The sequence below is a fragment of the Haematobia irritans genome, chromosome 3 (genome assembly GCF_050003625.1).
Source record: "Haematobia irritans isolate KBUSLIRL chromosome 3, ASM5000362v1, whole genome shotgun sequence".
In the NCBI taxonomy this organism is placed as follows: Eukaryota; Metazoa; Arthropoda; class Insecta; order Diptera; family Muscidae; genus Haematobia; species Haematobia irritans.
This window is the reverse complement of record NC_134399.1, coordinates 59,630,228-59,645,918: the sequence shown is the minus strand read 5'-3', so window position 1 is coordinate 59,645,918 and position 15,691 is coordinate 59,630,228. Positions and strand designations below refer to the sequence as shown.

The following is a 15,691-nucleotide window of genomic DNA, read 5'->3' as shown; positions in this document are numbered from 1 at the left end:
GACCGAAAAATGTCGTTCCATAAAAAAAAAAATTTTAATTTGTTCGAATTCAGCAGATCAAAATACATAAGAAAAGTTGCCTTTCATTAAGTGTACATTAATTATTTATTTTTTTGTAAACTAGTGTTATTGTGTGAAATAATAAAATTTACTTGCTTCAGTAAAAAAATCCTAAACTGAAAGCAGTTAGGAATAGTTCATTAACTAGAATAAGGCATGGCATTTTACTAATACTGTTTTCTTCGCGGGGTATAGGAATTTACTACGGAACAAGAAAATTTTATTCACTGTTAACAAAGCATTCGTAAAAATGAACAAAAACCGAACTAAAACTAAAACCAAATTTAGTAAAATTTCATATAAAATGATAACTCTGACTTCCTTTATTATAGAAAGCTTATCATACATACGAATAACACTTAGAATAGACAAATATTTCAGTTCATTCGTACTAAGAAGTTTCAATCCTTTCAATTCTATTTTAGTAAGCTAACTGCCTAAAAATTTGAGAATAACAATTCGAAAATTATTAGGCATTATATTTATTTTTGTAATTACAAGTAAGTAATTATAACTCACCGCAATGTAATGCAACGTGTAATGACAGCTTTACTCCTGGTAATGCCAATTGTAATGAGATGTGGTTACCTAGTTTTTGCTGGAAAGGCTTGAATTGTATGAATTGTAATTGTGAAAATCTATAGTCTAAAAATCGTATTAAAGATGTAAATCTAAATATAAGGAAAATCTAATAGAAATAGAAAATCTAATAGTTAGCTTCATTCGGATATTAGGACGCCCAGCAAAAACTGGGTAAGCACTAGTGATTATTCCAGTAATACCGGTAATCAAAAAGTTATTACTTGTAGTATCATCTGGGATTTAAAAACAATCACTTACCTTATTTTTTATTTATTTATTTTTTTTATTCTTATTAAATATAAATTAAATCTTGAAAAATTGCTTTTTTCTTGATAATTTTTAATTTTAAATAGAATAACCTCTACAGCGATTGTGGGCACTGTTAATAGTAGCGAAAATTACATTTCAGAAAAAAATTGCAACATATTAATTGATAATGCCAATAAAATATATCCTTGTTTTCTCAAATTGTACAGTACATCACTAATACTCGTATTGCAAAATTACATCATTGAATAAATCCATGCCGTGGAATAGGGTAAAGTGTGTTGGATTACAAAGCAGCAGGTCTGTATTCGATTCCTTCTGGCGTCATAGAGTTTTTCAAATTACAAATTATACCATAAATATAAACAGACGGAGAGAAAGTGGTAGAAAAAGACCGAGAATACGAAACTAACTTATAAGGGAGAATAAAATCTATAAATATATATGAGAGCAGCAACTCACTCTCTCTTTTTGAGTATATTTATGATAAAGCTATTATTTGTGGAGAACTGGTATGCTTGCGACGAAGTACTTACACAGAAAAAAAGTGTCTTGTAAATTTTAGGACCATCTTACCTTTCACATAGATCAACAAATTTACTGTAATATAGTTCATTTTTCGTAACCACAACGAAAATTAACTTAGCTAAAGGAAAACTTATAAAAATTCAGTAAATGTTTTTTAGTTCACTAACTACGAAATGGGAAAGATTTTTCCTTAAATAAATTTCCAACACAGTAGTTAATGCATCGTTGATTCTATTATAAAAATACATGGGCAATATAAAAATCTTACTACGAAATGTGGACAATTTACTAAGAAAAAATTTTGTATGGAAAAAAATTTTTGTAGTAAAAATTAACTTAACGACATTACCGATTCGTACGATGACTACCTACAGATTATATCCCTTTTTATTATATGTTGGAGTGTTTTTACTCACATTGAAAATTTTAGATAAAGTAGAATAAAAAGTAGTTAATATAATCCTTGACGGGTGTATATAATTTTTTATAGATTCCTCATAGATTTGGTATATATTTTACCTTAACTTATAGATAGAATTCCAAATAATCAATAAACGTGCTACTGGAAAATGTGAGTGCATCATGTGAGGGTGATTTTAGAGACATTTTGTGTATATCTCGTATGATTGTTTGTGTTTTTTATTGCGTCATTTATGCTGTTGTTGGTTGTTTTGATTCTAGAGACAATGGAATGTTTCTTGTGTGTTGTTGGTATATTTTGTGGTGCGAGTTGTTTTCTTGCAATAGCGAGATCAGAAAGGGATCGTGTGTGTGTGGAGTTGTTTTTCTTTACGGCAGGTATGTATCCTTTGTGACTATTTGTGTCTTTGAGTTTTTTTTTGCTGCATTCAGTTCTGTTGATGAATTTATGAAGTGCACACGTGGTTTTAATTTTGCAAAATTGTGCGTGCGGTATTGGTGTGTATTAATGAAACTACATTTATTCGAAACATTTTAGAAACTGAGAAGTGAATGATGTGATGTTGGAGTAATCAAACACGCTTTTTATTGATTAAAAAACAAATTACAGATTAAGGAACTGTATATTTCTGTTAATAGTTTAAAATTAGTGCGGATTTTTAATTGATTTACATAAAAAATATACAACATGAGTGGTAATGGGATGATCTATATTTATTATACATCTGGATCACAAGTTGGAGATGCAACAATTTTTTTTGAATCTCTATTTTTTATGTTACATCAATTCCTACAGGTGAGTACTAAGTTCGAGTTTAGCCGCTAAAATTAAAAATAAATCACTAAGAAAAGTATAAAATTATACGTCTTCGATACAAATTTAAATATAACTTGATGGAGAATAGGCCAAACCAAGTTTTTTATAGAGATTTTTTTTATAATAGATTATTAAAGAGAAATTGCGATTTTAGCCTCTAAACTCGAACTTAATATCCACCTTAAACACTAAATGCTATACTGACAAGTGGAAATTATGTCTAATTTTATAATATTTTTTATTTCAAATATATTAAGAGAATAATTTCAAAAACGTCCCATTAGTCCACGGATATGATTCCAATAATGTACCTACTGGATGAATTTTTCAATGTGGTAAGTTTTTCTATAACCGGTATTTTGTCCGTTTTTAATAAAACCAAACTTTCAATTTATTAAAAATAATTATTTTCACTTGCAGGTAGACATGTCTTGTAATGGTAATTTTTTTGAATATTCTTACTGATTAATGCTAATTAAGCTGATATCCTTATTGGCTCTAGGAAATACTCTTGAAACCCGTAAGTTAAAAATCAATATGAACGATAGAATTTGATAATATTTTTCTTATATTTTGTATAACTTGGCAATTTCAGATGCTTATAAGACTCCGCCCAACAAAAGTTAGCCAAAATCGATGAAATTGGACAATTCAATTGAATATAGCAATTTATGCCACATATATCTTTCATATGGATAGAAAACATGGAAATGTAAATTAATTAGTTTAGTCCTAATAACATAGAATATTACTCTTTTGAAGCAGCAATTACTAACTACCGACAAGTAACTGCATCCAACGTACGAATAAAAATATTTCCTTTATTGTATATCATAAGCCATAGTTTTGTGTAATATAATAATAATTTTTTGAAATAAAATACTGGTGGTTATAGAAAATTGACTTGTTTTGTACGAAAAATTTCTTAGTTGTATACAGGCTTGTCGTACCTTTGATTCCTCAATTTCTCTACTTTTTGGAAAATTATGCCGACAAACAGTTTATTTCAAACCAATTTCTTAATACAGGTTTCCCAAAAAATTGTTATTTTTTCCGGATAGCAGGAATATTTTAAATGAGTTTAAGTATATTCTTCCCACAGCATAGTAATAATGAACTAAAATACGATGCAATACATGAACTAATTTATAAGAAAATCATGAACTTATCTAGATGAAAAAAATCTTTGGCGCCAAATCATGGTCATTCTTACTATGGGTTAGTTCATTTTTCATAAAAAATAGTAAACTTTTTTTTCGGTGTATTTTCCGACTGCTAGTATGCTTACACCGAAGCACTTTCCTCCAATGTCATGTCCATGTAAAAGTATCACTGCTGAAGTTGTTACCTAATTTGGCGCAGGCATACTTGTACTCTTACCTGGTAAAAGGAGTTTTTGCTGGGCGACTAAAAGGAAATCAGATCAAAACATGTAAGGAAAGTTTTAAGTCGGACGGGGCCAACTGTATTATGCATCCTTAAGTAGATCTACATTTTCGATAACATGCAAAGTCTTCAAATTTGTTGTTAGGTATACATAATGGTTCATATTCCAATAAATATAAATGTAAATCTGAACCGATTTGGACATAATTTGTTAGACTTCTAAAAAATCTATAGACTTAAAATTTAACCCGGATGATGTAAAAAAATATAGGATGGATAGTTTTTATACCCTCCATCATAGGATGGGGGTATATTAACTTTGTCATTCCGTTTGTAACACATCGAAATATTGCTCTAAGACCCCATAAAGTATATATATTCTGGGTCGTGGTGAAATTCTTAGTCGATCTAAGCATGTCCGTCCGTCCGTCTGTTGAAATCACGCTAACTTCCGAACGAAACAAGCTATCGACTTGAAACTTGGCACAAGTAGTTGTTATCGATGTAGGTCGGATGGTATTGAAAATGGGCCATATCGGTCCACTTTTACGTATAGCCCCCATATAAAGGGACCCTCAGATTTGGCTTGCGGAGCCTCTAACAGAAGCATATTTCATCCGATACGGCTGAAATTTGGTATATGGTGTTGGTATATGGTCTCTAACAACCATGCAAAAATTTGTCCACATCGGTCCATAATTATATATAGCTCCCATATAAACCGATCTCCAGATTTGGCTTGCGGAGCCTAAAATAGAAGCAAATTTCATCCGATCCGGCTGAAATTTGGTACATGATGTTGGTATATGGTCTCTAACAACCATGCAAAAATTGGTCCATATCGGTCCTTAATTATATATAGCCCCCATATAAAACGATCCCCAAATTTGGCTTGTGGAGCCTCTAAGAGAAGCATATTTCATCCGATTCGACTGAAATTTGGTACATGGTGTTGGTATATGGTCTCTAACAATCATGCAAAAATTGGTCCACATCGGTCCATAATTATATATAGCCCCCATATAAACCGATCCCCAGATTTGGCTTGCGGAGCCTCAAAGAGAAGCAAATTTCATCCGATCTGGCTGAAATTTGGTACATGGTGTGGGTATATGGTCTCTAACAACCATGCAAAAATTGGTCCATATCGGTCCATAATTATTTATAGACCCCATATAAACCGATCTCCAGATTTGGCTTGCGAAGCCTCAAAGAGGGGCAAATTGCATCCGATCCGGCTGAAATTTGGTACATGGTATTGGTATATGGTCTCTAACAACAGTGCAAAAATTGGTCTACATCGGTCCTTAATTATATATGGCGTCCATATAAACCGATCCCCAGATTTAGGTTGCGGGGCCTCAAATAGAAGCAAATTTCATCCGATCCGCCTGAAGTTTGGTACATGATATTGGTATGTGGTCTCTAACAACCATGCAAAAATTGGTCCACATCGGTTCATAATTATATATAGCCCCCATATAAACTGATCCCCAGATTTGGCTTGCGAAGTCTCCAAGAGAAGCAAATTTCATCCAATCCGGTTGTAATTTGGAACATGGTGTTAGTATATGATCTTTAACAACCGTGCCAGAATTGGTCCATATCGGTCCCTAATTATATATAGCCCCCATATAAAATATTCTCCAGATTTGACCTCCGGAGCCTCTTGGAGGAGCACAATTCATCCAATCCGGTTCAAATTAGGCACGTGGTGTTAGTATATGGTCGCTAACAACCATACCAAAGTTGGTCCAATCACACAAAAATTGGTCCATATCGGTTCATTTCTATAGAAAATTTTGTTAAAATTTTATTTCTGTAGAAAATTTTGTCAAAATTTTACGTCTACTTTGTCAAACTGAATTATATACGTATTGGATCGATCTTTTTTGATTTAATATATACCACGTATGGACTTACATACAATTTAGAAGAGGAGGTTTAAAGATACCTTGCCATCGGCAAGCGTTACCGCAACTTAAGTAATTCGATTGTGGATGGCAGTGTTTAGATGAAGTTTCTAGGCAATCCATGATGGAGGGTACATAAGCTTCGGCCTGGCCGAACTTACGGCCGTATATACTTGTTTTAATCTAAACATATATGATTTATCGTGCGATACAAATGTATTAGAGGTCTAGGTAATTTTTACAATTTTTTCTACTTAGCATTTATCGGTGAAGAAGAAGCAGAGAATTGAAGTAAGGATACCTTTAAGACACAGTTCTCTTTTAAATTAGATTTTACTTTATTCTAGTAAACAAAATATAAGTTATTCTTTTTTCAGCTTTGTCTTCTTTTATTATTTCATTAATTTTGAATAAGTTTTCAGAATTATTAAGGCAACCTTTTTTTTCATATAAAGATACCCATTTCCATGTCGAATCTTTTAATTATAAGTACAAGACGATCTCATTGAAAACGTTATCGACTCTTGGACAAGGAAAAATCTTAATATTATAGAAATTCGTTTTCTACGCCAAGAAAAATTTGCATTCGTATGTTAAGGACATGCAATTTTTGGCTTCACACATATCTTATTATACATATCATTTAAGGTCAGTGCTATGTTCGCTTTTCGCGTTGAACATTTCGCTGTTACTTTATTAAAACAACTCAAAATACCCAACCAACAGTTCAATAGCCAACTTTACTCTTTAAGAGTCACGAAAACATTTTGTTTAGTATGCTCCTAAAACACCCCAATATTCATGTGCATAAATATGTCACAATACATAACTAGAGATTTGTTATTGTTGCCATTACGCTCTCGCATAAACAGATTGTCGTACACACACACACACACACTCACTTAGTCTTCTACAACAACAAAACAAAAGATCAATTATTTGATATAATGACCATATTTAAAGGACGACAAAACTGTATTTATGCCATGGTCATTTTGCCATTCCGCCTCAATGCACTAATGTATGAAAGAGTGTGTATATGCGTGTGTGTGTGAGTGAGTGTAAATACTCAATAAATATAAAGGTGAAGGGAAATGCTATATTAGATACATACGGTAATCTCCCATATTGGTGACTTTGTGATGTGTGATGTAGAGTAGTGGGAGGGGAAGTTGTTTGACTACTTAAGCCTCACTCATTTATTGGAACTCACCTTAAAGTGTACTGGATAACATGAACCTAAAATGAGAGAGAGAGAGAGAGAAAAAAAAACATGAAAATAATTAGATTCGAATGTCAATTCAGCGGGGATTATGAATATTTAATACAAATGAATTTTTTCTTATTATCTACTTTCATATACTATCACAATAGCTATTGGAGAAAATGGTCAACCTACACATCTACACACATAAATAAATACAAAAATGTTTATGTACAAACAAACGCATGCAGCTTATTATTTAGTGTATAACACAACAAAATCATATGTCAATTAAATGTTATTATATGAAATATATTAGGATTATATTTTTATATATTTATGAACATAAAACACGATAAAATTATTTGCTGCATACAAGAGAAAAAAATATTTTTTTTCATCAACGAAATTTAAATTCAACGAGTTGTTTTTAATGTCCTTCTTTATTGTCAAATACAATGGGTGTGGGACAAACAAGACAACACTTGCAATGTGGAAATAACAAAAGGAAAACACTTCGATTTAGTATTGCCTTTAATTGGAAATTGGAAATTGGAATAAAATTTGCGAAATTAAAAAGGAAATAACAGACAACACAAATTTTACTGAAAATGCAAACGGATTACCAACTAATACGAGTTTGCTGAGAAACGATATTATTTTACTTTTTTTTTACAAAAAGTAGATTAGTCGAAGAGTCGATTTTTGCCATTTTTATACATTGAAAAAAAAAAGCATGGCCGTTTACAAGATATTGTCTTTACACTAATGATTTTGGTATTGATGCCGAGCCAAAGAAGCGGAGAATTGAAGTAGAGATACTTTTAAGACACAATTATCTTTTTAATTCCTGTTTTGCCTTGATTCTAGTACGCAATTTATTCGTTGTTTCTGTTTGATTTCTCGAAATCAGTAAGGTACCAGGGGGTTCTTTTGGATTCCAAACTAAACTGGATGGAGAATACTGCGGATCGCATAAAGAGGACCTATGCGGCATTCTACTCGTGCCAGAAATTGGTCGGGCAGAGATGGGGAATGAGGCCTTCTCTTTTTGGCTGGCTTTATGGCATATGGTTATCATATTTGGTGGACAATCGTGAAATACTAAATTCATATGTCGAAAATAAATAGGATAAATAGGACTGCACTTATTTATATGATATTTGGAGGTACTGATGGGAGTTATTCCACTCTATTTACACGTAAGGAAGACGGCGGAACTGACACTTATGAGATTTAAGAGCTTGAATACGCTGAAGAGGACAGCCTGCAGGCATACTGAGATTCTGACCGGGCAGTATAGAGAGACGGACCATATGGCCACGGAGCATGTTTATCATAACAAACCGACAAACATTATACCAAGTATAGAGGAGTGGGAAGACAGGAGGATACCCTTCGAAACCCCGAACATGTATACGGACGGGTCAAAGATGGAGGAAGGAACGGGCAGCGGAATCTATTGTAGTGAACTAGAAATAAGAGAGTCTTACACGCTGGGTAGTGATTGCAGTATTCTTCAGGCTGAGATTTCTGCGATCACAAAGTCTGCTGAGTCGCTGCTGATGAGGCCGTTATTCAGAAGCGATATCAGCTTCTTCATCGACAGTCAGGCAGCTATAAAGGCATTGTGCAGTGCTTACATAAGTTAGTCAGCCGCTGTCGTAGAGAGCTTACGTTTCTCTCTGAACATCATAATGTAACTCTGTGCTGGGTACCTGAGCACTATGGGATAAGAGGAAATGAGGATGCGGATGTGCTGACGCTCGTGGAACGAATAATTTCCTAGCGGACGTTTTTCCTCCACTATCTTCTTACATTACAGGATAGAGGTCATATATGACGAACTATGGCGAAGACCCTGGGGTTTTTCGGATGGTTGCGAGCAAACCAAGTTGATATTGGACGAAAAGAAATGTAGGAAATGCGAAATTTTGATGTCGATGAACAGAGAAGAATTGCGGCCATTGATTGGTATCGTAACAGGACATACCACATTTGGGAAACACAGAAGAATAGAACTTAAAGACGATGATATCTGTAGATGGTGCCTGGACCCGGAAGTTACGGAGGACTCGAACCACTTCCTGTGCCAGTGTCCAGCTTTATCCTTTAGAAGAAACAAGATACTGGAGATACGGGAGTGCAGCTTAAGGAACATACTTGCATTCATCAGGGCCTCTGGATGGTTGTTCTGAGATTTCTTTCAAAGAGAACGAGTAGGAGGAAGTTCTGGGACAAAACGGACCGCATCGGAAGGAAGAGGATGGAAAGATCACATCGAGGAATCACAATGGACCTATACTGGTCTAAGTGGACATCAATTTCAACACAAAAAATTGATGTCATCCTCTACAACCTAACCTAACCTAATACCATGAAAATATTCGTTAATAGTACGAAACGTTACGTTGATCGTTATAATAACGAAACATTCGTTGTATTAACGAATTTGTTTCATTGGCTGACAAAATTTTCTATAGAAATAACATTTTGACAAATTTTCTATAAAAATAAAATTTTTACAAAATTTTCAAAAGATTTAAAATTTTGACAACATTCTCTATAGAATTAAAATTTTGACAACATTTTCTATAGAAATAAAATTTTGCCAAAATTTTCTATAGAAATAAAATTTGACAAAATTTTCTATAGGAATAAAATTTCGACAAAATTTTCTATAGAAATAAAATTTTGACAAAATTTTCTATAGATATAAAATTTTGCTAGATTATTTTTGTTCGAGTAGCAAGCATGATTATCAACCGATATGGACCAATTTTTGTGTGATTGGGGATCGGCTATATATAACTATAGACAGATATGGACCAATTTTGGCATGGTTATTAGCGGCCATATATTAACACCACGTTGCAAATTTCAACCGGATCGGATGAATTTTGTTCGCCCAAGTGGCTCCGGAGTTCAAATCTGGGGATCGGTTTATATAGGGGCTATATATAATTATGGACTGATATGACCAATTTTTAATGGTTCTTAGAGACTATATACTAATACCACGTACCAAATTTTAGCCGGATCGGATGAAATTTGCTTCTCTTAGAGGATCCGCAAACCAAATCTGGGAATCGGTTTATATGGGGGCTATGTATAATTATGGACCGATGTGGACCAATTTTTGCATGGTTGTTAGAGACCATATACTAACACCATGTACCACATTTCAGCCGGATCGGATGAAATTTGCTCCTCTTAGAGCAATCGCAAGCCAAATTTGGGGGTCCGTTTATATGGGGGCTATACGTAAAAGTGGACCGATATGGACCAATTTTTGCGTGGTTGTTAGAGACCACATACTAACACCATGTACCAAATTTCAGCCGGATCGGATGAAATTTGCTTCTCTTAGAGCAATCGCAAGCCAAATTTGGGGGTCCGTTTATATGGGGGCTATACGTAAAAGTGGACCGATATGGACCAATTTTTGCGTGGTTGGTAGAGAGCATATACTAACACTATGTATCAAATTTCAGCCGGATCGGATGAAATTTGCTTCTCTTAGAGCAATCGCAAGCCAAATTTGGGGGTCCGTTTATATGGGGGCTATACGTAAAAGTGGACCGATATGGACCAATTTTTGCGTGGTTGTTAGAGACCATATACTAACACCATGTACCAAATTTCAGCCGGATCGGATGAAATTTGCTTCTCTTAGAGCAATCGCAAGCCAAATTTTGGGGTCCGTTTATATGGGGGCTATACGTAAAAGTGGACCGATATGGACCAATTTTTGCATGGTTGTTAGAGACCATATACTAACACCATGTACCAAATTTCAGCCGGATCGGATGAAATTTGCTTCTCTTAGAGCAATCGCAAGCCAAATTTGGGGGTCCGTTTATATGGGGGCTATACGTAAAAGTGGACCGATATGGACCAATTTTTGCATGGTAGTTGCAGACCATATACTAACACCATGTACCAAATTTCAGCCGGATCGGATGAAATTTGCTTCTCTTAGAGCAATCGCAAGCCAAATTTGGGGGTCCGTTTATATGGGGGCTATACGTAAAAGTGGACCGATATTGACCAATTTTTGCGTGGTTGTTAGAGACCATATACTAACACCATGTACCAAATTTCAGCCGGATCGGATGAAATTTGCTTCTCTTAGAGCAATCGCAAGCCAAATTTGGGGGTGCGTTTATATGGGGGCTATACGTAAAAGTGGACCGATATGGCCCATTTGCAATACCATCCGACCTACATCAATAAAAACTACTTGTGCCAAGTTTCAAGTCGATAGCTTGTTTCGTTCGGAAGTTAGCGTGATTTCAACAGACGGACGGACGGGGGGACGGACGGGGGGACGGACGGACATGCTCAGATCGACTCAGAATTTCACCACGACCCAGAATATATATACTTTATGGGGTCTTAGAGCAATATTTCGATGTGTTACAAACGGAATGACAAAGTTGATATACCCCCATCCTATGGTGGAGGGTATAAAAACGACTTTATGAAAATGTATAGTCTCTTGGACAAGGAAAAAACAGCAAAATTCTATAATAAGCAAAAATCGCATTCGTATTTTAAGGACATGCAATCTTCGGCCTCATAGCAATATTTTCTTTAGTGTACTTACTAAATCAGCTGATAATAATCGAATATCTTAACTATAAGCACAAGAACAACCCGTCTTCATTGAAAAGTTTATCGACTTTTGGACAAGGACAAAACTTTGTATGAGAGAAATTGGTCCTTTATGTTAAGCAAAATTCGCATTCGTATTTTAAGGACAAGAAATCGTTGGCCACACGGCAATATTTTTTCATTATATGCACACACAAAAATTGCCCAATATTGTTCATAATTTGACGTAAGTCAGTTTCATTATCCACTGCTACATAACAGCCTTGCCAACAATTCCAATGCCGTGTGCCTTCTTAGAAAAATCCAACGTCATTGAATTTTTGCTTTCTAACTCAGTCTTCCCAAACTATATCAAATTTCATTATCACAATAAAAGAAGAGATTTAATCAAAATATCTTAATTGCGGTTATCAAATCACTAATCATAAACAACATTGTATCTTTCGGACATAGTATAAATTTCCTTTTCCAGGGAAGAATTAATTAAATAGGGATGGAAGGTCCCTTACGAAAACGCCACGTCATTTTTATGAAAAATGAAATGATTAACTAGTCATCCTCTTACACTTTGTATTGGCCTTGACGTAGAATATTAACCATCCACTAGCCATTTCATAAATATATGTTCACCAATTTGAATTTCAATGCCAAGTGCGGAGAAGCCTTAAAAAAATAAAGAGAAAGTCTTATTTAATTAAAAAAAATCGCAAAAGTCCCAATCAAAAACAGTTTAAGAAACCCTATGGGATCCATATTGTTTGTTTCAAATCTTCTCATTGTCTCTTTTTTTTTATTCTTTTTCTTGCCCTATTTTTACTGGGATTATGACGATGAACGACGGACCTAACTCAAGCTAACGCACTACTCTTTTCAACATCAACTGCCAAACTTCAAATTAATGATGTCCTGACAAAGGTTCAACAATGCAATATGACTCAGATGCTGTCATTGTGTGCGGCCATTGTTGTAATAGGCTTTCCTCTCCTCTTCTCCTTCGGCTTCTCATTATTCCAAAAATGAAAACAATTGCAAAAGTTGTGCAGAAGTCTAAAATCTAATCCGAAACACTCTTAAATCTGTTCGAAGTTCGAGGTCATGCATAGCCAGGATTTTGCTGTTTGCTTGTATGTTAGTAGCTGGATGCGTTCATCCGCGAGTAGTAGGGAACACAGAAAAAAATTTCCGTAGTTAAACTAATGCTAAATTTAACTTATTTTTATTGTAAAAAAAATATTTGTTAGTAGTAAAATTTTATAATTTTTGCGAAATTTTCCACAGCCCAATGAAATTGTCGCTTTTTTTTAAGTATGTCTCAAATATTTTATGAACTAAACGTGAGTATAAAGTTCGATGACCGTTCAATATGAACTAAAGCAAATGAAAATGTTCGTACGATTCCCAAAAATAGTAAGAATAAACTACTATATGGTTCAAATGGCCAATGATTTTCTTCTTAACTTTTAGTTAATATTTTCTTCTATTAGAGGGTGTAATTTCGTGAACTGTAGTTAAAAAGTACAACAGGGCATTAAATTTTCCTGGTTTTAACAACGCTTTGGGGAAATCTCAAAATGTGTAGCAAAATTTAGTTCAATTTTCGTACGAGTTAGTTTATTCTTTTAAAAATTGTAAAAATTATTTAGAAATATTTTTGGCTAAATTAATTCGTCTGATAGATGGAATCCAAAACCACGTAGTGGCTGAGTAAAGAAAAATGTAAAATGAAAAAACAATTCCTTATTTCTAGTGCAGGCGTTAAATTTTGTTTCGATCTGGCAACTCCTTCATATAGAAACAGGTGTTCAAAAAAGACGCATCCGCAATTTTTTATACAATGGAAAAATTAGAAATGCGTGCTGTCATTAAATATATACATAAAAAGAGTTTATCGGGACAAGAAATTCATAATGGTATGGTGAATGTGTTAGGTGCAACAGGAAAAAATTGGGTTGCTGAATTTGAACGTGGTCGTACAAGCATTGAAGATGAACCACGTAATGGTTGTCCAAAAACAGCAACAACAAAAGAAATTGTAGCCAAAGTGCATGATATGGTATTAAATGATCGACGAATAAAAGTGTGTGAAATTGCTAATATCATGGGTATCTCAAATGATCGAGTCCACTTAATTTTGCATGAAGAACTACAGATGAAAAAGCTTCTGCCAGATGGGTGCCGGTTTTTTGGGACTTCAAAGGTATTTTATTGATTGACTATCTGCAAAAGCAACTCTTTGGATCAATTAAATGTACAAATTCTAGAAAAACGTCCTGGTTACAACACAAGAAATTAAAACACAAGAGTGTTTTAACAATGGTTAAAATCAACCAATTAAAGTACGAGTTGCTTGACCACCCACCTTATTCTCCTGATTTAGCTCCCAGTGACTTTTACTTGTTCCCAAATCTAAAAAAAAATTCCTTGGTGGCAAGCGTTTAACCTCAAATGAAGATGCAATTACAGTTGTAAACCACTATTTTGAAGACTTTGAGGAAAATTATTTTAATCAAGGGATAGAATTGCTAGAAAAGCGTTGGACTAAGTGAGATTATATTGAAAAATAAAAATATTTTTGAAAAACTAACTATTCTCTTCTCTATTGATAGGCTGTAACGATATATTCAATTTGCGATAATTTCCGTACAATTGTACCACGATGAGATATTGAGAGTTCTGACTCATCGATTTCGTAACTGGTACTTATTTCGTACTATCGTACGGTTTGGTCGAGTATCAATGGAAATTATCGTTAGACTGTTGTCGATGAACATGTTGGGATCTGAAAAATCATGCTGGCTTGGTTAACCTCTTTATTCTATTAACAACTTCCGCTAAGAAAGGTATTGATAATTTAAGTCTACTCACATTTTAAAAAGTAGTGATTTTTTTTGAATAATTTGGATGTTTGAAGTTAATTCTGAGAGAGTATTTATCTTTACACACATATATCCTGAAGCTCCGGTGCATATTAATATTTCATTGCTGTTGGTAAGAAATAAGAAGATTTTTGTTCATAAGAGAAGAGATTTCAAAGTGGCTAATTTACAGGATCACGTGTATCCACAAATTTCCTGGAAACTTCTGTCAGACAGACCTGCAGCCAGTGTTCGTACTGGAGCCCCATCGAATCTAATTTATTTGTATTCTATATTCGTGCCTCGACATAATTATACTATTTTGTGGAAAAAGATTTGACGGATTAGGTCTCTACACAATGTGTAAAAAAAAAAATCATGATATATTCATGATTTTAACAAACCGCTTTAATTAGACAACCTTTCCAACTCCAAAAAAAAAAAAAAATATATATATATATATATTTGTTATCGATTCTGGGATATTTAATTGAGCATAAGTATGAAATAGTAATCAAAAACATTACCTTGTACCAATTTCATTCATCAAAATTTTGTCAATTTTTACATTCACCATTCATCCACATTTCTATAGTATTCTCTTTTTCTCACCACCAATTGAGAGTCTAATGACGTAGTTTCATTACTCACACTTTTAGTTTTTACAAACCGTTGCTTCATGCAACTACTCTAAAATTCGTGTGATTTATAAAAATCTAAATTCTCTATTAGATTCCATGGAGTAAAGCGATATTTGTTAAAGAAAAATATTTCATTATAGTGTAATTAGTGGTAATGATCTTGTAATATCTTATTAAGTTTAATTTCTTTAATTTATGTTAAGTTCCAAATTTACATTGAAATGTTATTGAAATGTTATCGGTCAATTATTGAGTGTGTGTTAAATGGTTGGACAGACAATCTCTAATATATTTATAATTGATCATCAAAAAAAATTATTGATTTAGAAATTATTAGAAAATCAACTGCATGTGGATTACATAGTCATCGTTGACAAAGGCCTTTGGACATCGATGGATTA

At 33.8% G+C, this 15,691-nt stretch overlaps 1 long non-coding RNA gene across 2 annotated transcripts in view; it reads right to left on the bottom strand.

The window, feature by feature from the left end:
* Window positions 1-7,088: 7,088 nt before the first annotated feature.
* Window positions 7,089-15,691, bottom strand: part of LOC142230488 (uncharacterized) — a 224,281-nt gene continuing 215,678 nt past the window's right edge. For both annotated transcript variants that reach the window (XR_012720706.1, XR_012720705.1), the window contains exon 4: window positions 7,089-7,212. This is a non-coding gene — a long non-coding RNA (uncharacterized LOC142230488). The remainder of the gene's footprint in view (window positions 7,213-15,691) is intronic.